The following is a 23,885-nucleotide window of genomic DNA, read 5'->3' as shown; positions in this document are numbered from 1 at the left end:
ACTTCCGAATAGAGCAGATCACCTTTGATATCGTAGAGTTCGACACTGCATACAACGCCATCATAGGGAGAACTGCACTCTCAAAGCTCATGGCAGCGTCCCACTATGCTTATCAAGTGCTCAAAATGCCAGGACCAAAAGGGATAATCACTATCCAGGGAAACGCCAAGTTAGCGGTACAGTGCGACAAACAGAGCCTCGACATGGTTGAGCATACTTGTGGAGATTATGGATACCCCATACCTACACGGCATGTATAATCCGACTGGGTATGGGGTGCCATGTATAGATAGAATATCTTTAAGGAGACTCGGGTTAAGTTCCAAACTTGTATGTTAAGGAAATACCCGGGATCCTAGTCGGTTACGATTAGGCCATATTTGTAACTACCTATTCCGTTAGGGATATGGGCTGTATTTTGTAATACGGACTCCTTCGCCTATATAAGGAGGGGTCCGGGCGCCTCTTGGGGTACGACTTTTTACTCCCAGATCATACGATCAATAATACACTCGGCGGATCAATCCCCGGACAGGAGTAGGGTATTACTTCTTATTAAGAAGGCATGAACCTGTATAAACTTCCTTGTCTCTAAACCCATCCACTTTTCTAGCTCGATAGCCACCCCCTTTTAGTATTGCCGAAATCTTGTTTCGACAGTTGGCGCGCCAGGTAGGGGTAGTGTCAAGTTTTTCGCCGATTAGTGCGATGGGTTTCGTCTCCGGCATCGACGACTTCGTCTTCCCTCCTGGGCAGGCGTTCCGGTTTGGCAGCCTCGACTTCATCACCAACAACTTCGGCAAGATTATCCTCCTCGACTCGGATCCGAACCAGTCGGGGAGAGGCCAGGTCTTCGCCCCGTTCGGTATTCCGAACTCGGCCGAGATCTACCCCAAGATCATCTCGATCGAGTTGGCTTCAAACCACTCGGACGAGATCCAATCTACTCCAGCACGACCTGATCAAGACGATGGGCCCTATCCCTCAATCCTGATGAGGATCCCCGATAATCTGGCCATTGTCTTCACCACCAAGGCGTCTTCTCCCTAAAGGCCTAGACGGGACCCAGCTTCGGCTTCGATCCAATCTAACTCTAGGGAAGTCGGCGTTATACTCCAACCTCTCGGGATGGTCTCGACGGAAGAATTGGACGGCTACCTCAACTCCCCCGGCGTCAGTTCTCGACCAACGGAGATCCTCGAGTACGACGACTTCGGCTACCGCTATGACTACAGCAACTTCGACGACTTCGACGAAAGCTATGAAGAAAACTACACGCCTATCTTCTTTGGCGTATTCATGGCTGACAACGAGACGGCGGAACAGCGGTGAACCCGAGAAGCGGAAGAAGAGTGCACACGACAAGAAGCTGAATGTCACCGACTGGAGGAAGAACGACAACGACAAGAGCGAGAATGACTGCAGCGTGAACAACAAGATCGCGAGCGGACTGCGAAGGAGCCTAAGGATTGACGACAGCGCACCTTGGAATCCGGGCCACGAGCACGAGAACTCATCAGGCAACAAGACGTCGAGGGGACGACGGTTTTTCGCACCCCTCAGCAGAACACGGTTGCAGCGATCACCCTCCTCGACACCCTCCTCAAGGAAGACGCACTCAATCAGGCCGATCACGTCGTCAACATCTTGAACCAGACCAAGGCCATGATCGCCGTCTCGGTCCCAGTTAACTCCACGAGCGTCCGCACGCCGACCGGCAGCCGAGTTCCACCTCTTCGATCTCAAGACTATCACCAACCAAGCCTCAGTGTCGTCGGCGAGGGATCCAATCGCAAGAGCAGGGATCATGGCGAACGATTTGTCCACTCGCCCCGTGACCGGCATAGGGAGCGTCGAGCTGAATGTGCTCACTCCCCACACCGCAGGCGTCCCATCGATCTTCGCGAGACCATCAACCAGCGTCGCGCGGCAAGAGGCTACAACCCCCACCATTCACCAGATCGTTACGATGATGATGTGGATGGAGTTGCTGCCTTCACAAACGACCTGCGTCGAGTGGATTGGCCGGCTGGCTTCAAGCCGACTGGAATCGAGAAGTATGACGGCACCACTAACCCTGAATCTTGGCTCACCGTCTACGGTCTCGCAATCCGCGCAGCAGGAGGAGACAACAAAGCTGAAAGGGTCAATTAGGCCTAGAGGGGAGGGATGAATAGGATAATTTAAAACTTTATGCGAAAGCTAAAACTGAGTTAGGGTCAGAAAGTCTGATCCACAGTCAGACTATCCGAAAATATCAGATAGTCTGATGTTGGAACAGACTGTCTGATCCACTAAAGAAACACATCAAGTAGATCTAGTGCACAAACAAGAGTATAGCACAAACAACGACTAGATCTATAGCGGCACAATAAGCAAAGCTAAATAGGGGATGAAGAGATATCACCAACAATGAGGTTCATCGAGTTGTTCCCGGAGTTCAAATCCTTGAGGGGATTCTACTCTCTGTTGAGGAGCTCACTAAGAGCCGGGTCTTTGCTAACCCTTTCCTCAAGAGGTTGCACTAAGCACTCCTCCTTCCACTAAGGGGTATCTCTTTCCTTGCAGAGGCGAGATCCGGCCTTCACAAACTTCTCCCGGCCAACCACACGTAGATCAAAGGCTCGGGAGTAACACCTAGCCATCTAGGAGTCCTCAACCTCCAAGAGTAACAAACACCACACAACTCTTGGTCAAACCCTAGTGCTCAAGATCGAGTGAAACACACACTAGGCCCTCAAACACCAAATCCACAATCACCAAGATCCACCACACAAAGAACGAGGAGGGATTTGAGAGAGGGAGAAAGAGCTCAAAGATCCAAAGCACCTTAGCACCAAGCTCAACCCAAAGTGAATGTGAATGAATGAGTTGGGTAACCCTAGAAAAGGGTTAGGTGGGGGGTATTTATAGATGCCCCCAAAATGTGGCCGTTGGGAAGGGAATCTTTTCATCCCACCTCGGAAAGTCTGAGATGACATCGGATAGTCCGATGTTTTTGCGTCCCAAACAAGCCAGAGACAGAGAACGAAGTTCTGGAGAATTTTGGATTGTCTGACATGTCGGATAGTCCGAAGTCATGTCGGATAGTCCGATATTTTGAAGCAAAATCTTCATCCTCACAGAGACTCAAGTTCCATTGAATTTCGGAGTCTCTGTATCATCGGATAGTCCGATCACATCGGATAGTCTGATTTGACTTAGAGAAAAAAAATCACTCAAGAGGAATAAAAAGCAATTCAACACAGAGAGTGAAGTTCTAAGAAATTTCAGATAGTCCGATGTATCAGACAATCCGACCTTATATCGGATAGTCCGATATTTTTGAGCCAACACCCAGACCAAAAACAGAGAGCAAAGTTCTGAGAAATTTCGGATAGTCTGAGCATCGGATAGTCTGATCAGGATCGGATAGTCCGACAGGAGAAGAACAAGAACACTTCAAAAACAGGATTTCGAGCACTAGTGTTCTACCAATTATAAGCATGTGGTATCCCTCTTAATAGTACGACATCCTAATACTCAAGAACACAAGATATACATGGATTAGAAGACAATTACCACAAAAGATGCCGCAATGCTTTTAAACTCAAGTTCCACTCCTTTTTATCCTTGCATCCATCTCAACAAAGAGCATTAGTGAACCTCTAATTGTGTTATCATTAACACCAAAATAAATGAGGGGTCCTAGATGCACTTTCAAAAGCCATGGCAAACTACCTGCCTGTGGCTCTAGCAGATTCTGCCCGGTCCTGGCTCCACGGGCTACCCCGTGGCACAATCGGATCTTGGGCGGAGCTTCACGACCACTTCATTGCCAACTTCCAAGGCACCTTTGAATGCCCTGGCACCTAGTTTGATCTCTATAACTGTAACACCCTAAAAATTCGACCAACAAAAATCAAAATTCCAAAAAATATGGGCATTCAAAAAACTTTTTAAATAAATTGCATCATGCCGATTTTATTCGATTATTTTATTGGATTTTGATTTCGGAGTTTATAAATCGCGAATAATGGATAATTAGTTAGGAATAAACCCTAAAAAGTAAATTGACAAAGTAAATAATTAAAGTGCAATTAAAAATAAGATTTGGTGAGGATAGAAATGAGTAAAATATTATTACGACCATATTTATATCCATCAAATTTAAAAAGCAATGGAATGAGAATTAACTCTAATTAAATTCAAGTAAATTAGAAAACGACACTGTTCATTGCACCTAAAGTGTTCGACGAGGTCCCCTAGCCCTAACCCTGCCCCACTGCCGCGCCGACGCCGCCCCGAGCCCCGTGCCGCCGCTGCCGGCCGTCGCCATCGCGCCCGCGCCGCGTGCCATCCTGTCGCCGTCACCATCGCTGCCCCGAGCCCGTGCCGCCCCTGCCGCGCCGCGCCCTCGAGCCCCGTGCCGCCCTTGCCGCGCCGCGCCAACGTCGCTGCGCCGTCGCCATCGACGTCGCTCGTCGCGTCGCCGCGCCGCGCGCCCGTCCCGTCGTTGTCGCCCGTCGCCTCCGCCGCTGCCGCGTCGCGCCGCTGCCGCGCGTCGCGCCGCGCGCCCCCCCCTCTCGCGCCCCGCACCGCCGTGCTAATGTCACGTCACCACCCCTCCCCTCTTCCCTTCTCTCTTCCCCTCCCCACTCCCTATAAAGCCGGCCACCCCCTCTTTCCTCTTCTCCACCCCGGCCACCCCATCTCTCCTCCCCTTCCCTCTCCCCATGCGCCGCCGTCGTCGTGACTGCCGCGCCGCCACCTTAGAGCCGCCACGCCGCCGCCACAAAACCGCTGCGCCGCGCCGTGCCTTGCGCCGCCGTCGCCATCGTCGCCATCGCTGCCGTCGCCTGCACCACCGTCGGTAAGCCGCTGGCGGGCTCGCGTCCATTATCGTCGCTGCCGGTGGAGCAAGAGCCGTGAGAGGAAGAGGAAGGGAGGAGCCGGGAGGGGGAAGAAGAAAAGAGAGAGAGAAAAGAAAAGAAGAAAGGAGAGAGAGAGAAAAGAAAAGAAAAGAAAAGAGAGAGAAGAGAAGAAAAGAAAAGAGAGAGAGAAAGAAAAGAAAGGGAAAAATTTAGGGGGAAGTTGAAAAATATTTACAAATATTAGAATTTAATTATAGGATTAATGAAAATATAGTTAGATGAAATCTTACTAATTAAATACCTAAAATACTAGCATTTAATTATAGGATTAATGAAAATATAGTTAGAGGAATTCTTACTAATTAAATACCTAAAGTACTAGCATTTAAATATAGGATTAATGAAAATATAATTGGATGAATTCCTATAGATTATAGATTGTTTTTAGTAATCTCCCTAAGAAATCAATTTCGCGGTAATAATTTACATGTGATTAAGAACTCAATAATTCGATGAGTCTTAGGACATGACTATAAATTACAAAATATCTTAGGGAGAAGAATAATTCCACTACGCAAATAAAGTAGCCTATATAGAATTCACCTCCCGCGCTCGTTTTTCAATTCGGTCATTATTTGGATTTTGTTTGAATTCTAATCAAATTCAAATTGTTCTTACGCACGTAACTATAGAGACCGAGGGAGCCGCGGATCCGGGTGAAGGCCAAGACCCGCAAGACCTCGAGCAAGGCAAGTCATCACTATTCTTTGAACATGTTGATCCCAATTGCGAAATTATTTTGTTTACAAATAAAATTGCATGCAATGATAAACATCCTACTTGTGATTATGCCATGCCTTGATTATTGTTTACCCTTAAAATCCTTGTAACCATGATTTACGTATAAGTCCCTAGTCAACTATGACAAATGCTTAGAAATGCTACTCTAGATTTATGCATACTCATATTTATCAAATGCTATATGCTTGGGCAATTACCTTTGGGAAGGTAATTGGGATGCGGCATGTGGAGACATGAGCGCCACATTGCCATGATATTGATGACATGATTTGTGAAAGGAAAATGAAACTAAAGAAATGTTTTCGACTAGGGCGGATGGAGGATTTGGGTGGTATCCGGAAAAAGGCTAGTGCCGTCCCTGGTCAATTAAGGACCGAGCCATGAAGTTAAGCATGAAACGACCCTCGTACAACCGCACTTCTCGTATGGGTATAGACCTAGCGGAACAGATAGCTGAGCGGAGGCAGTATCCATGCATAGTGGTTTCTTGATGTGTGAGGCAGGGGCTCTACGGTGGGGCAGCCATTGGTAGAACCGCAAGGCGGGTGTCTACAGTGGTGTCGCCATCGGTAGGACTACCATGAGAGAATTTAAACATAATTATAACTTAATGTATGTGTGAGTCTTTCCTTCCCGGGTGCGCCAGAACTCCTCTCACTGCTAGAAACCGTGTACGCCTAGAGTGCAAGAGGATGTAAAGTTCATGGAGCGGGTACTGCCAATGCGAGGTTATCGAAAAGCTTTGCCGTGACGCGTCTCATGTGTTGGGACGAGGCTCATATGTTGGGCAGTCGCGGAGTGCGGGTAAAGTGTACATCCACTGCAGTGTGAGTAAACCAAATCTATTCAAATAGCCGTGCTCGCGGTTATTGAGCACCGGGACATGTATTACACTTGGCTAGTCTCTAAATTCTTAACTTGTGTAGGATGGGTTGTTGCATGACGAATTTTTATGCTGTTGGAGCCACTTCCTGAGAAGGGGGAAGGTGGGCGTCCTCAGAAAACCATAACGACTCAATGGTGGGAAGCTATCCTTGGGATCACAATGGATGGTGGACAGAACCGTCGTTGTTTAAATACAAACACTGGTACTAAAATTTGATCAGTCAATGCTAGGTCTTAGGTTTGTGAAAAGAATTATAAAACTGGCTTTGCGCAAAAGAGCCATAGCCATCCTTTGAAATACTCCTTTCATATGCATTGTTGCTGTGGTGGCTTGCTGAGTACGGTTGGTACTCACCCTTGCAAATATAAAATTAATCAGAAGCGGGAGATGAAGCTTCGGAGGATCCCTATGCCTATTACCAGGAGGGAGATGAAGACGATGGCGCTCAGTAGGTCTTAGTACGGTCGTTGCCTGTGGCAATGGCATGTCGCTGCCTAAAATCCGCTGCCTTATCTAATTCTGCTTTTGGTTGTATTCTGGACTGCTCGGTCCGATGATTTAAGACAATGCCTGCGGGCTTATGTTGTAATAATTCGCACTAGACTCTCGTGTATGAGCTTTTGGTATTTCAGCTATGAACTCGTGTGTACCAGACTACTTGATCCAGGGAAATGGTACTGTTTACACGAATGATTCCTATTATAAAAACGGGGTCTACAATAACGTTATCCAGAAGCGCAGAGAATCCCTTCGAGATTACATCCGTCGTTTTTCTAAGCAACGCAACAAGATCTCCGACATCACCGATGACGTCATCATCGCCGCCTTCACCAAGGGCATTCGTCATGAGCTTTTAGTCGGCAAATTCGGCCGCAAACCTCCTAGGACGGTCAAGCAGATGTTTGAGAAAGCCAATGAGTATGCCAAAGCCGAAGACGCCGTCACCGTATCCAAGCAGTCGGGCAGCACCTGGAAGCCAAAGAAAGATGCGCCGACTACAGGGGGGAGTGGAAGTACCTGTTGACGAAAAAATCGAACACGGCAGCCTGGGAGATCTGCTTAGCTCCTGTGCAGGTCCAAATCTTGATGAGATGCAGGCGTGCCAGTCAGTTTGATCTTGCAACTGACAAGATATGCAAATAGTAGACAAAACAGCCGATCGGCTGACAAGCTGATGGAGTAGTTCCAGCCGATAGCCGATAATAGCCGATGCCGATACCAGCCGATAGCGATAGGGTTTAAGCAATCGGCTATATGTCCAATGTAGATGATGATATAAAGGAAATCGGCTGATGATGATGTAATAAAATAACAAGATAATACAGTATAAACCAATCGGCAAATAAATAAGCATCGATCCGAAGGTTAAAGCACACATCGGCTGGAGGTCCGATGTCATGAAATCCACAAGATTAGATTAAACAGTGAAACCTTTGTTGTCATCGGCTAAATCCAAATTATATGTATATGCAATCCTTATTAGCCGATGCAATGTCCAGATAACTCACCGGCTGAAACCCCGATGAAACCCTTATTGGCAATCAAGAAGCAGGCTAGAGATTATGGTTCTAAGCACGACTTAGTAGATCAAACTTAACTGATGCAGCACTAAGTATGAAAAGAAATATAATATCTAGACAATCAAGCCATTGACTGAGTTTTCAGGGTGGTAGATGTCTAAGCTAATCTAATCTAGCAACACGATTTAGCTGATACCGGCATAAACCCTAAAATGAGAAGCAGCCGATAGAGCTAAATTGATATGCTAAGACTAGATTAACAGAGACATATGATAAATAGGTAGGCAAATATATCATCCAAACCAGAGCAATCCAAGAGGTCGAATGTACTGATGCAGCCTTGAACGACGCCGACGTTGATGATACAATTGCCTGGACTGGCGAAACATTGGACTTATCCCTTCGCCGGAGATCGAAGACGATGCAGCCCCGCGTTGGGTGCCAAGTTCCACCGGAACGTAAAAACAAAAGTAGAAGTAAAAAGGGTGGCGATGCGCCGAATTGTATTGATCAAGAGATAGATTACATAGACCCCGGGTGTACATATTTATACCCATGGGTTGATACAAGTCCTTGTCGGACAAGAAAGAAACTAAAAAGGAAAAGATAAAATCCTTATCGGACACTAAACACACTTTCCTAAAGATAAAAGGAAACTAACAAACTATGCCTAATTAATAGATAAACTGTCATGTCGCATCCGTCTTGAACTCGGACTCTTCTAGATAATCTTCCTTTGATTGATCCGACTCCACCAAGAACACGACATCGTGGCGACTTGACTCCCATCGGCTGATTCTAGAACTTTGAAGCCGACACTGACTCTAAGCCGATGGTAACTTTGGGCTTACCAAATTTTACTGTTAACAGTACCAATCACAAGGATCGCAAGCGTAAGCCCGAGGAACTTGTAGCAACTACCACACCATCCTCCCAGCAACGTTCGCGCGTCAACACTTTCGACAAGATCATGAACTCCCAATGTCCGCATCACCCAAATTCCAATCACGCAGCCAAAGATTGCTTCGTCTACAAACAGGTCGCAGAGCAATACACCAAGAACGCACGCAAGCCGACTGATGGAGACCAAGGCATGTCGAAGAAGAAGGACGATGGAGATGATGCCCCGACTGGTTTTCAAGACTCCCGCAAGGAGCTCAACCACATCTTTGGCGGACCTCTAGCTTTTGAATCCAAGCGGAAGCAAAAGCTCACCGAGCGGGAGATCAATGCTGTTTAGCCCGATACGCCCCAATATCTTCGGTGGTCAGAGACAGCTATCAAGTTTGACCGCTCGGATCACCCTGACCGAGTGGTCCACCCGGGGCGGTACCCCCTGGTACTAGACCCAGTGGTTTGCAACGTCAAGCTCCGACGATCTCTCATCGACGGCGGCAGCGCAGTCAACATCCTTTTCGCCAAGACTCTGGACGACATGCAGATCCCTCGGACGGAGCTGAAGCCGAGTAGTGCGCCCTTTCACGGAGTTTTCCCTGGGCTATCTGCTACTCCACTCGGCCAGATCACTCTGCCAGTCACCTTTGGCACTCGGGAGACTTTTGCACAGAGAACATTTGCTTCGAAGTCGCAGATTTCGAGACAGCGTACCACGCCATACTCGGACACCCCGCGTTAGCCAAGTTCATGGCTGTCCCACATTACACCTACATGATGATGAAGATGCCAGGTCCTCGAGGAGTTATATCCCTGCGGAGCGATATCAAGCAAGCCGTTACCGGCGATAAGGAAAGTTGTGAGATGGCCCAGAACCGTGAGATCACGCTCGCTCGAGAAGAAATCCGATTGGCCGCGTCAGCTGCAACCGAAGGAGAAGTGCCTGCAACCAAGATGTCAAAGAGCGGAGAAAGCGACGCCAAGACCAAGAAAATTCCTCTAGATCCCTCTGATCCTACTAAGACTGCTGTAATAGGTGCTGAGTTAGATTGTAAATAGGAAAGCGCGCTCATCACCTTTCTTCAAAATAATAAAGATATCTTTGCATGGAAACCATCTGATATGCCTGGTATTCCCAGAGAGGTGATTGAGCACTCTTTACATGTTAAGGAAGACGCTAAACCCATTAAGCAACGACTCCGCCGTTTCGCACAGGATAGGAAGGATGCAATCAAGGAGGAATTGACCAAGCTGTTAGCAGCAGGCTTCATCAAGGAAGTCCTACATCCTGACTGGTTGGCAAACCCAGTCCTGGTTCGGAAGAAGAAGGGACAATGGCGTATGTGTGTTGATTATACCGACCTCAACAAATCTTGTCCCAAAGATCCTTTTGGATTACCTCGCATTGACCAGGTGGTTGATTCAACGGCTAGCTGCGAGTTACTCAGCTTTTTGGATTGCTACTCGGGATATCATCAGATCCGACTAAAGGAGTCCGACTGCCTGAAGACTTCATTCATTACACCCTTCGGGGCCTACTTCTACATCACCATGCCTTTTGAATTAAAGAACGCAGGAGCAACTTATCAACGCATGATTCAGAGATGCTTTTCAAGACAGATTGGTCACAATGTTGAAGCTTATGTTTATGATGTAGTCGTCAAAACCAAGCAGAAGGACGATTTGACTGCGGATCTAGAAGAAACCTTTGCGAGCATCCGCACATTCAGGATGAAGTTGAATCCTAAAAAATGCATCTTCGGAGTACCGTCAGGGAAGCTGCTTGGCTTTATGGTATCCCATAGGGGCATACAAGCCAACCCGGAGAAGATCAATGCCATCCTCAACATGAAACCGCCGAGTTCCCAGAAAGACGTCCAAAAGCTAACTGGGTGCATGGCGGCGCTCAGCCGATTTGTCTCACGACTCGGCGAGCGGGGGATGCCCTTTTTCAAGCTATTGAAGAAAACCGACAATTTCCAGTGGGGACCCGAAGCGCAAAAAGCCTTTGAAGACTTCAAGAAACTTCTCACCACTCCACCGGTCTTAGCTTCACCACACCCACAAGAGCCGCTGTTGTTATACGTATCGGCAACTTCTCAGGTTGTGAGCACGGTCCTGGTTGTTGAGCTCGAAGAAGATGGACATGTTCAAAAAGTCCAGCGGCCGATTTATTTCGTCAGCGAAGTTTTAGCCAACTCCAAGACCAGATATCCTCAGGTACAAAAGCTGTTATATGGTGTTTTAATTACCGTTAGGAAGTTATCTCACTATTTTCAAAGTCACTCGGTCACGGTGGTCACATCGTTCCCACTCCGAGACATACTTCACAATCGTGAGGCAAATGGACGGATCACAAAGTGGGCTTTAGAATAATGTCTTTTGATTTATCCTTCAAGCCACGAACTTCGATCAAGTCGCAAGCCCTAGCAGATTTTGTCGCCGAGTGGACCGAATGCCAGGAAGACACGCCTGTGGAAAAGGAGGAGTACTGGACTATGCATTATGACGGGTCAAAAAGGCTTTCAGGCATAGGAGCAGGAGTTGTCATGATTTCCCCGACTGGAGAATGGCTGAGCTACGTGTTGTGGATACATTTTTCTGCGTCCCATAACGTGGCAGAATATGAGGCGCTTCTTCATGGATTAAGGATTGCGATTTCTTTGGGAATTCGGCGTCTGACAGTTCGTGGAGATTCTCAATTGGTTGTTAATCAAGTCATGAAAGAGTGGTCCTGCCTCGATGATAATATGACTGCCTATTGGCAAGAGGTACGCAAACTAGAAGACAAGTTCGATGGCCTTGAGCTAACTCATGTTCTCCGACACAATAATGAGGCAGTTGACAGACTAGCCAACTTTGGTTCAAAACGAGAAGCAGCTCCTTCCGATGTGTTCGTTGAACATCTTTATGAACCGACCGTACCAAGAAAAGAAACAACCGATGCCACGGACACTCAAGAAGTGAACATGCTCGAAGCCGACTGGAGAGAGCCCTTCATCAAATTTTTAACTAAGCAAGAACTCCCTCAAGATAAAGACGAAGCCGAGTGAATTTCCAGGTGAAGCAAACTTTACATCATGCATAGGGCTGAACTGTACAAGAAAAGTCCGTCAGGGATTCTGCAACGCTGCGTGTCTTTGGAGGAAGGGAGGCAATTGCTAACGGACATACATTTGGGCATCTGCGGCAATCATGCGGCTGCACGAACCATCATTGGCAAGGCTTATCGGCAGGGTTTTTTCTGGCCTACCGCCATATCCGATGCTGACAAGATTGTGCGGACGTGTGTGGGTTGTCAATTTTTTGCCCGACAGACTCATCTACCAGCTCAGGAGTTGCAAACCATCCCGTTATCCTGGCCGTTCGCGGTTTGGGGGCTCGATATGGTTGGCCCGTTCAAAAAGGCAACCGGTGGTTATACTCATCTCTTTGTAGCTATTGATAAATTCTCCAACTGGATCGAAGCCAAACCAGTCGTCACAATTACAGCAGACAAGGCTAGAGATTTTTTCATCAACATTGTGCACAGGTTTGGAGTACCCAATTGGATCATCACCGATAATGGTACTCAGTTCACTGGCGGAGTATTTAAAGATTTCTGTGAAGACTTTGGTATTAAAATCTGCTATGCCTCTGTAGCGCATCCTATGAGCAATGGACAAGTCGAACGCGCCAATGGTATGGTACTCCAAGGAATAAAAGCACGAGTTTTCGACCGACTGCGTCCCTACACTGGCAAATGGGTGGATCAGCTGCCGTCTGTACTTTGGTCCCTGCGCACTACACCCAGTCGGGCTACGGGCCAGTCACCATTCTTTTTGGTTTATGGTGCGGAAGCAATGTTGCCGACTGAGGTAGAATTCGAGTCTTTATGATTTCGTAACTTCAGAGAGGAGCGCTACGAAGAAAACCGAGTGGATGATCTCAACCGGTTGGAGGAAGCCCGTGAAGTAGCCTTAATCCAGTCGGCTTGGTATTTACAAGGGATGCGACGTTATCACAACTGCAACGTTCGATCACGAGCTTTCTTAGTCGGAGACCTAGTTTTGAGGAAAATTCAAACTACACGAGATCGGCAAAAGTTATCTCCTTTATGGGAAGGACCGTTCATAATTTCTGAAGTTACTCGGCCAGATTCATACCGACTCAAGCGTGAAGACGGTAGTCATGTTGACAACTCTTGGAATATCGAGCATCTCCGTCGTTTTTATGCTTAGGCACTATTTTTTGGTATTTTCCTCTTTGACTGCTAACATCAAGTTCTTCCTTGAGTTATCAGTCGGGGGCTACTATAATTGTGGACCCTCAGATATTCGATATTTCGCCGAAACAACCGCTGCTTCGTGGCCTATGGTAAGTCATTTCTAGAAAAATCTCTAGGGGTCTACCTCTCCAAATCCAGTCTCTCTAGGGTGAGGCCCGTGATTCTGCAGCCGTCAAAAAAAACCTAGCTCGATTCCATAACCGGAAGGCAATGTTATCAAGGTTTTAATTTCGCCTAGAATTCTCCATCTCCATTACACAGTGTCGTGCCCGCCAGCCTACCTTAACGGCGCGGTTAGTCGACGCGCTTGACACCGACATCGTCTAAACTATCCACCCTAACGTCCTATGTGCCATTCCTATACTAACCACCTCGTTGAAAACCAGTTGTGGACCCTCAGATATTCGAAGTTTCGCCGAAACAACCGCTGCTTAGTGGCCTATGGTAAGTCATTTCTAGAAAAATCTCTGGGGGTCCATGTCACACCCTGAAGTTCTTCTCCCAAGCCTAAAATGAATTAATAAATGGTCTCAAGAAAAATATCGGTGTAAAAGCAAGAGTGAAACCCTAATAAATTAATGCAAATAATAATCGGAATTGGCACGTGGAATTTTTCTTGAGTTCTACATGTCGAAATATGCTAACAAGATTTTTAGTGGAATTTTCAGAGCTCTAGAAATAATTTTAATCAACTAAAAATGAGCACAAGCATTATTTAAATCCCTGGAAATTCATTTCTTGCTTTTTCTTTTCTTTTTCCCTCCTTTTTCCCTTAATGGGCCGCCAGCCCATTCCCCCTCCTCTCCACTCCCGTGCCTTGCTGGGCCGGCCGGAGGCCACGGCCCAGCTCAGCCTGCGCCCCCTCCTCCTCTCCTAGGGTCACCGACAGGTGGGCCCCACCTGTCGGGCCCGTCTCCCACCTCCAGCCGGCGCCGCCGCATCCCGCAACTGCCACCCGCTTGCTCCCGCGTCTCTCGGGCCACGTCGCCCACGTCGCCGCCCGCGCCCGCCTTCCCCGCGCCCACTCCCTCTCTCTCCCGCTCGCCCGTGCCCACGAGATGGCCGGGACTCCATTTTCGAATCCCGCCTCTCTCTCCTCTCCCACTCCCCCACGTCGGCCACCTCTCCCGTCGTCTCCCGGCCACATCCGGCCCCCTCTTCCCCTATTTAAGCATCATCGCCCCTCCCCCTATCTTTTTCCCCATTTCACCGAGCTCGCCCGTGCCCTCTACCGCCCTAGCGCCGTGCACCTGCCGCCGCCGCTGCCTTAGCCACCTTCGGCCGCCGCTAGCCATCGCTAGCTGCTGCGCCGAGCCGCGCCGTCGACGCCGTCGCGTTCGCGAGCCCGAGGGCCACGCCGTCCGCTTCTCTGCCGCCGATTTCCGCCGCCGGAACCCACTCCGCACCGTGCGCCGGTGAGTTCGGCCATGGCCGCCGCCTTCGGCCGGCGTTCCCGCCCTCGGTGATCTTTCTCTCCCCCTCTAACTTCTCCCATTTTGCTCCTTAGGTCGCCCCGGACCCCGTCCGCCGCTCGTCGACCACCCTCTGTCGCCCGCCGTCGTCAATCGCCGTCGGTGAGACACCTCCTCCCCTTCCTCTCCCTCTCCCGCGCCGCTTAGCCGCCGTGACGCCGCCTAGCCGCTTAGCCGCCGCTGTCGCCGTCCGCGTCGCTGCGACGCCGCCGCCCTCCGCCGTCGGCCGGTCGCCGCCGGTCGCCGCCTTGCACCGCCGGTGCCGCGCCGCCGTGCGCCATGGCCGCCGGGCCGGCTTGAGCCACGCCCGTGCGCGCTGGCCGCGAGCTGCCTCTGCCGTCCGATCTACCGGGCGGTTGATCGGGGCCGTCCAACCCCGCCGCCCGCGTGGCTGCCACGTGGCCGCCACGTGTGTGCCGCGTCGGCGCCACGTGTGCACCACGTGGTGTGCCGCCTCCTCCCCGGTCCGTGGACCCGGTCCACCGCGGACCGCCACCCCGAGCCACTGCCATGTGGGGCCCGCCTGTCGGCGCCGCCTCCTCTCTCTCCAGGGTTTTAATTATTGCGCAATAAATCATTTAAGGCTTTTCTGTTTATAGTTAAAGCACAGTAAACCTTCTAAAATTTATAGAAAATTCATCCGAGCTCCATTTAAGCCCATTCAAGTCTCAGTAAATCAAGAAAAATGCATAGAATCCATTAAAAATGGTTTTGTTCTCTGTTTCAGTAGTCTTATGGCCTGTTTGTATTGTTTGCTTTGTATGTCGCTTAGATTCCGGCTCTCCTGACGCTTCGGTGTACTTTGAAATAGTCGCCGAGGTCCCTCCAGCAGCAGAGCAAGGCAAGTCATGCTTGTCTCTTGATCATATTGATCCTATATTGCAAATTCTCATTTATTCTCTCTAAGTTATGCATTGTTTTACAATGATTCTGTATGGGATATTACCTATTGTACTCGGCTATATGATTGTTGTACCATCATTTCCTTTGCTAGCTTGGGTTGAATCATGACTAGAAGTTGGATTAGGGATTGCTTAGCCATGCTTAGTTCAACTAGCACACAATGGGGGAATCACATTAATGCATAGACTTCAGGTTCTAGTGTTGATGTTGGATTAGTGCCACCGCTCTAGTGATGGTTAATTAAATATATTAAATGGTGGGCTGTGGGTGCATGGTTTTGCTAGTCGCACCCATGACAATCAAGGACCGGTTCGCGGGATGCTCTGGAAGAACTTATCGTACTTACCACAAGCCAGCGTAGGCAACGGCTGGGCTTGTAGTGTTGCTTTCCTCTAGCTGACGCATCTAGGGAAGGGTGGGCGTGATGGAGTTTGGATGGGCCCTGCGACGGCCTATGCGGCTTCTGGATTCACCTAGGCACGAGAGGGGACTGTCCGCTGCCTTGCGAGGAGTGGGGGTGAAACCTGAGGTGTGGTGTGCTTGGTTAGAGGGGGTTATGCGAAAGGTCCTGTCACGGCCTCTTTCCGGTATGTCGTGGTGGCATGTCGGCGCACGGAAACGTGTCGTGGGGCTGTGTCTTGTGGGTACAGTTGTACACCTCTGATCAGAGTAAAACTATTTGAATAGTTGTGCCCGCGGTTATGCGCAGTCAACCAGATTCACCGTGATTAGTCTCATCCTAGCTTAGTCTAGTGAAATTGATTAGTTCAGGTGGAGGGTTGGGCCTGTTGCAACGTGGGATAGCGTTGAACAGTGGATGATTAATATTGATTAATTATTACAACTGTTTTTACTGCTTTCAACTACTGTTTATAAATGCTCGCTTTATGCAAATGAACCGCTCTACCTATCCTTTGGTTATATCCTGCATCATACCCCCTGTTCCGGCATGACTTGCTGAGTACGGTGGTTGTACTCAGTCTTGCTCTTTTTCCCCAAACCTCAGAGTTTGAGTATGCGTCCGATGGTGGATTTTCCGAGGAGTAGGCTTCTTCCGTGCCATCGAGGATGCCTGTGGAGTGGTGTTCCCGCTGCGGTCCAAGTCAAGGCTTAGCTCCAGTTACGTTTTAATTTTTCCACTGCATTTTTCTAAGACTTTTCTGATGTTTGTAAGATGTGAATCTGTATGTCAACTTTGTCATTTGTGTACCCCGGCCGGTCCTGGACGGGGGTTTTAATGCATATTCTGCTTGGAATTCTATTCGAGAATTTCTGGCCGTCACAGTCCATCTCTCCAAATCCAGTCTCTCTAGGTGAGGCCCATGATTCTGCAGCCGTCAAAAATAACCTAGCTCGATTCCATGACCGGAAGGCAAAGTTATCAAGGTTTTAATTTCGCACAGAATTCTCCATCTGCATTCCAAAGTGTCGTGCCCGCCAGCCTACCTTAACGGCGCGGTTAGTCGACGCGCCTGACACCGACATCGTCTAAGCTATCCACCCTAACATCCTATGTGCCATTCCTATACTAACCACCTCGTTGAAAACCAGTAGTGGACCCTCAGATATTCGACGTTTCGCCGAAACAACCGCTGCATCGTGGCCTATGGTAAGTCATTTCTAGAAAAATCTCTGGGGGTCCACCTTTCCAAATCCAGTCTCTTTAGGGTGAGGCCCGTGATTCTACAGCCGTCAAAAAAAACCTAGCCCGATTCCATGACCGGAAGGCAAAGTTATCAAGGTTTTAATTTCGCACAGAATTCTCCATTTGCATTCCACCGGGTCATGCCCGCCAGCCTAGCTTAACGGCGCGGTTAGTCGATGCGCTTGGCACCGACATCGTCTAAGCTATCCACCCTAACGTCCTATGTGCCATTCCTATACTAACCACCTCATTGAAAACCAGTTGTGCACCCTCAGATATTCGACGTTTCGCCGAAACAACCGCTGCTTCGTGGCCTATGGTAAATCATTTCTAGAAAAATCTCTGGGGGTCCACCTCTCCAAATCCAGTCTCTCTGGGGTGAGGCCCGTGATTCTGCAGCCGTTAAAAAATACCTAGCTCGATTCCATGACCGGAAGGCAATGTAATCAAGGTTTTTATTTCGCAGAGAATTGACCATCTACAGTCCACAGTGTCGCGCCCGCCAGCCTACCTTTACGGCGTTGTTAGTCGACGCACTTGACACCGACATCGTCTAAGCTATCCACCCTATTGTCCTATGTGCCATTTCTATACTAACCACAACTGGTTTTCAACGAGGTGGTTAGTATAGGAATGGCACATAGGACGTTAGGGTGGATAGCTTAGATGATGTTGGTGTCAAGTGCGTCGACTAACCGCGCCGTTAAGGTAAGCTGGCGGGCACGACACTGTGGACTACAGATGAAGAATTCTGTGCGAAATTAAAACCTTGATAACTTTGCCTTCCGGTCATGGAATCGAGCTAGGTTTTTTTTGACGGCTGTAGAATCACGGGCCTCACCCTACAGAGATTGGATTTGGAGAGGTAGACCCGTAGAGATTTTTCTAGAAATGACTTACCATAGGCCACAAAGCAGCGGTTGTTTCGGCGAAACGTCAAATATCTGAGGGTCCACAGCTGGTTTTCAACCAGGTGGTTAGTATTGGAATGGCACATAGGACGTTAGGGCGGATAGCTTAGACGATGTCGGTGTCAAGCGCATCGACTAACCGCGCCGTTAAGGTAGGCTGGCGGGCGCGACACTGTGGAATGCAGATGGAGATGGAGAATTCTGGGCGAAATTAAAACCATGATAACATTGCCTTCCGGTCACGGAATCGAGCTAGGGTCTTTTTGACGGCTGCAGAATCACGGGCCTCACCCAAGAGAGACTGGATTTGGAGAGGTGGACCCGCCGAGATTTTTCTAGAAATGACTTACCATAGGCCACGATGCAGCGGTTGTTTCGGTGAAATGTCGAATATCTGAGGGTCCACAACTGGTTTTCAACGAGGTGGTTAGTATAGGAATGGCACATAGGACGTTAGAGTGGATAGCTTAGACGATGTCGGTGTCAAGCGCGTCGACTAACCGCGCCGTTAAGGTAGGCTAGCGGGCGCGACACTATGGACTGCAGATGGAGAATTCCGTGCGAATATAAAACCTTGATAACTTTGCCTTCCGGTCGTGGAATCGAGCTAGGTTTTTTTTGACGGCTGCAGAATCACGGTTATCACCCTATAGAGACTGGATTTGGAGAGGTGGACCCGCAGAGATTTTTCTAGAAATGACTTACCATAGGCCACGAAGCAGCGGTTGTTTCGGCGAAACGTCGAATATCTGAGGGTCCACAACTGGTTTTCAACGAGGTGGTTAGTATAGGACTGGCACATAGGACGTTAGGGTGGATAGCTTAGACGACGTCGGTGTCAAGCGAATCGACTAACTGCGCCGTGAAGTTAGGCTGGCGGGCGCGACACTGTGGAATGCAGATGGAGAATTCTGGGCGAAATTAAAACCTTGATAACTTTGTCTTCCGGTCATGAAATCGAGCTAGGTTTTTTTTGACGGCTGCAGAATTACGGGCCTCACCCTAGAGAGACTGGAGTTGGAGAGGTGGACCCCTAGAGATTTTTCTAGAAATGACTTACCATAGGCCACGAAGCAGCGTTGTTTCGGCGAAACGTCGAATATCTGAGGGTGCACAACTTGTTTTCAACGAGGTGTTTAGTATAGGAAAGGCACATAGGACGTTAGGATGGATAGCTTAGATGATGTTGGTGTCAAGCGCGTCGACTAACCGCGCCGTTATGTTATGCTGGCTGGCGCGACACTGTGGACTGCAGATGGAGAATTCTGTGCGAAATTAAAACCTTGATAACCTTGCCTTCCGGTCATGGAATCGAGCTAGGTTTTTTTTGACGACTGTAGAATCACGGGCGTCACCCTACAGAGACTGGATTTGGAGAGGTGGACAAACAGTGAATTTTCTAGAAATGACTAACCATTGGCCAGGAAGCAGCGGTTGTTTCGTCGAAACGTCGAATATCTGAGGTTCCACAACTGGTTTTCAAGGAGGTGGTTAGTATAGGAATGGCACACAGGACGTTAGGGTGGATAGCTTAGACGATGTCGGTGTCAAGCGCGTCGACTAACCGCGCCGTTAAGGTAGGCTGGCGGGCGTGACACTGTGAAATGTAGATGGAGATGGAGAAATCTGGGCGAAGTTAAAACCTTGATAACATTGCCTTCCGGTCATGGAATCGAGCTAGGTTTTTTTTGACGGCTGTAGAATCACGGTCTCACCATAGAGAGACTGGATTTGGAGAGGTGGACCCCCAGAGATTTTTCTAGAAATGACTTACCATAGGCCACGAAGCAGCGTTGTTTCGGCGAAACGTCGAATATCTGAGGGTCCACAACTGGTTTTCAACGAGGTGGTTTGTATAGGAATGACACATAGGACGTTAGGGTGGATAGCTTAGACGATGTCGGTGTCAAGCGCGTCGACTAACCGCGCCGTTATAGTAGGCTGGCGGGCGCGACACTGTGGAATGCAGATGGAGAATTCTGTGCGAAATTAAAACCTTGATAACTTTGCCTTCCGGTCATGGAATCGAGCTAGGTTTTTTTGGACGGCTGCAGAATCACGGGCCTCACCCTAGAGAGACTGGATTTGGAGAGGTGGACACCTAGACATTTTTCTAGAAATGACTTACCATAGGTCACAAAGCAGCGGTTGTTTCGGCGAAACGTCGAATATCTGAGGGTCCACAACTGTTTTTCAACGAGGTGATTAGTATAGGAATGGCACTTAGGACGTTAGGGTGGATAGCTTAGACGATGTCGGTGTCAAGCGCGTCGACTAACCGCGCCGTTAAGGTAGGCTGGCGGGCGCGACATTGTGGACTGCAGATGGAGAATTCTGTGCGAAATTAAAACCTTGATAACTTTTCCTTCCGGTCAAGGAATCGAGCTAGGTTTTTTTTGATGGCTGCAGAATGACGGGCCTCACCCTAGAGAGACTGGATTTGGAGAGGTGGACCCCCAGAGATTTTTCTAGAAATGACTTACCATAGGCCACGAAGCAGCGGTTGTTTCGGCGAAATGTTGAATATCTGAGGGTCCACAACTGGTTTTCAATGAGGTGGTTAGTATAGGAATGGCACATAGGACGTTAGGGTGGATAGGTTAGACGATGTCGGTGTCAAGCGCGTCGACTAACCGCGCCATTAAGGTAGGCTGGCGGGCATGACACTGTGGAATGCAGATGGAGATGGAGAATTCTGGGCGAAATTAAAACCTTGATAACATTGCCTTCCGGTCATGGAATCGAGCTAGGTTTTTTGTGACGGCTGCAGAATCACGGGCCTTGTGACGGCTGCAGAATCACGGGCCTCACCATAGAGAGACTGGATTTGGAGAGGTGGACCCCCAGAGATTTTTCTATAAATGAGTTACCATAGGCCACAAAGCAGCGTTGTTTCGGCGAAACGTCGAATATCTGAGGGTCCACAACTGGTTTTCACGAGGTGGTTTGTAACATACCCGAAATTCTAGGACATAAAATTTCTTGTCAAAATAGTTAGAGGTTAACTTCTCTAATTTTTGAGAGCCAAAAATTTCCGTTTTAATTTAGGTGATGACCAACTTAAACCATTGCATGATTAAAATTTGAGAACAAAATAAAATCTGTTCATTCCCAACATTAGACTAGAAATGTCACGAAGCATACATGTACATAATGCATGCGAAGGCTCGAGTTCTTTGTGCATTTGGAGTTTTGGTCTTGCATTCCAAAATAGGTCCCATGAACATAATCTAAAAGAATTATTTCACTAAACAAACCTATAGTTAGTATTGGGTGATAACATGTGGACTTAATATTAAACTCAAATATCATTTTCTCAGCCTAAAAGGAGTATAATGTAAACTCTATAATAATATTAGATGCAATTATGAAGTAGGAACACATATACAAAGAAAGGTTATTCTAATTCCTTAGAATAATCTATGCAAGATAAAATCATGGAAAAATTTATGTAAACTATGTTTAGCATGAGCAATTCACTATAATATTGGTACAAGTTAATAACTAAGTTTAATACCACAAATTAATCAGTCAAAGCAGAAAACTAAAAGGTATCAAATTAAATTTTAATCGGCTAAAGCCATACTTCATCCAAAAGTACATTTAACTGCTCATAAGTGAACATGGAAAATAATTTATTCAAATACTAGATTATTTATCATGCCTAAATATAATTTTTCAAGAATTTTCGTCCTCTGTTTAAGCCTCCTAAAAATTCAATCTAACTTTCTAATAGCCCATCTTTGTTTAATTTCTGAGAGCAATCTACCCATTATTTTTGAGTGCAACCAAAGAAAATGGAATCTAGGTGTAATCATCTACCTCCAGTAAAATCAACACTAATTAATTTGCTCCACACATTAAATTATGGAGTTACAAAGTTAGAGGAGAAAATAATTCCGAAAATTATTCTAAAAATCAAGTTTACCCATGTTTCTACCCAGACCTCTCACCCTAGCCTAGTTTGCTTCACCCTGACCCACCTGGCAGCCTCTCCAGCTCGCCTTTCCTCTGTCCCTCATCTTCAGCCGATCAAGAAACAGCCGAGAGGGAGAGAACGAGATCCGACCGAGCCTGGACGCGTCGACGCGTGGTGACGACGCCTTCAAGTCGCTGAGTCATGCCTCCATCTCCTCCAGACCGCGTCGCCCAGCCACACTCACCATCCCAGAGCCGAAGAAGCCGAGGGAGAGGTCCTCAGCCTCTCCGTCATCCTCAACCTCGCCACCAGTCGTAGTGACGACGACCTTCGCCATCTCCGTTTGAGTCAAGGTCAGCTCCATCTCTTTCGCGTTCCCTTATCTCCACACAATGCTGAACCATTTCTCTTTTGACTACCTCCCGTTTTGTGCATCACAGCCACCGGAACGCGACCACGCCGAAAACGCCCTGGAGCACACACCGGAGCGCCGCCGCTTCAACCATCGTCGTCGTCCGGCCATTCTCGACCACCTCGGAGCAAGCCGCTGCGCCATCTTTATCGCCTCGACTTCCTCTACAAGACGCCTCAAGAATCACCATCGGAGACACTAGGAGCACGGAGAACATGCCCCTTTTTCCTCAGCGCCGATCTGAACCTGCCACCGTCGCTACTGCTGAATCCATCCTCTCCGGTGAGCCATTGTTCGATTCCATGCGCATACACCATCTCCTAGACCTCACAACCCTCGTGCATGCTTGCTTGAAGCAGCTCATTGTCCCGTTCGAGCCGTCGTCGTTCACCCAAGGAGGAGCGCCGTCGCCGGGCCGTTCCACAAGTCACCGCTGCCGCCAAGACCTCGACAACCCTAGCTAGACCCACGGTGAGCACCCTAGAGCCCCGCAACATCTCTTGCATGCAACACTTTACACTAAATCAAGTTAGGAATACACATGCACGTGCACCCGAGAACCACTGCCGCTTGCGCCGCTGCCACCATCAATTCCGGCCACCAAAGCTCGCAAGAAGACCACCTATAGCTTCGTCATGAATTCCTCTACATTTTCTCTTTGTACCCCGACACAATCCGAGCCACCATTCGTCGCTGGCGAGCTCGAGAACGAGCTCAGCCATGGTTAGCTCAGCTCAGCTCGACCCAGGGACCTCGGTGGAGAAGAATCAAAACACTTGGTGCTATTTTATAAAAACTACCTCACACATGGAACAGCCACTGGACTGCGGGTTGATTCATAGAAAACTCAAGCGCCTTTCTGCATAATCGCAAGTCACTGACCAGTGGACCCATGCGTAAAAAAAAAAGAAAATGCAAAGGAAAATAACTAAAACATTAAATGTTTAACAGGGAAACACCCAAACTTGTAATATTCATGTATTTTGAGGTGATTCCAGTTGCTATAGATTCACAAAGTTATGAACTTTATTTTAGAAACATAAAACCTTACACTCACTGTTCAAACTTTGTCTATAAAATTTGACTAAGAATAATCATTCATAAAACATACACAAACTTATAAAATGCATAGAAAATTCAACTTAACTTATTTTGGGACAAACTCAAATTCTACAGATTCATCATCATGCACTCTCTGATTAGGTGAAATAAAAGTAATTACTTACTTTGCATCAAATGACACTAAAACTATTATCTCTATAATGATTAGTTTCAGATAAGCTAAACTTTAGAAATTTATGTAGAACCCAATTTAGCTTCAAATTGAGTAAACTTAAGTTCTGTGGGATCACTAAAACATGTATTTCCAAGTTATGAAATAAGATTATATACTTACTGTGTA

General features: G+C 48.0%; 1 pseudogene; it reads left to right on the top strand.

Moving 5' to 3' along the window:
• The first annotated feature begins 1,128 nt into the window (after positions 1-1,128).
• Positions 1,129-22,943, top strand: LOC127776215 (uncharacterized; annotated as a pseudogene).
• Positions 22,944-23,885: the final 942 nt, after the last annotated feature.

This window comes from Oryza glaberrima, chromosome 6, assembly GCF_000147395.1.
Source record: "Oryza glaberrima chromosome 6, OglaRS2, whole genome shotgun sequence".
NCBI classification, from domain to species: Eukaryota; Viridiplantae; Streptophyta; class Magnoliopsida; order Poales; family Poaceae; genus Oryza; species Oryza glaberrima.
This window is presented reverse-complemented; position numbering and strand designations above follow the sequence as displayed.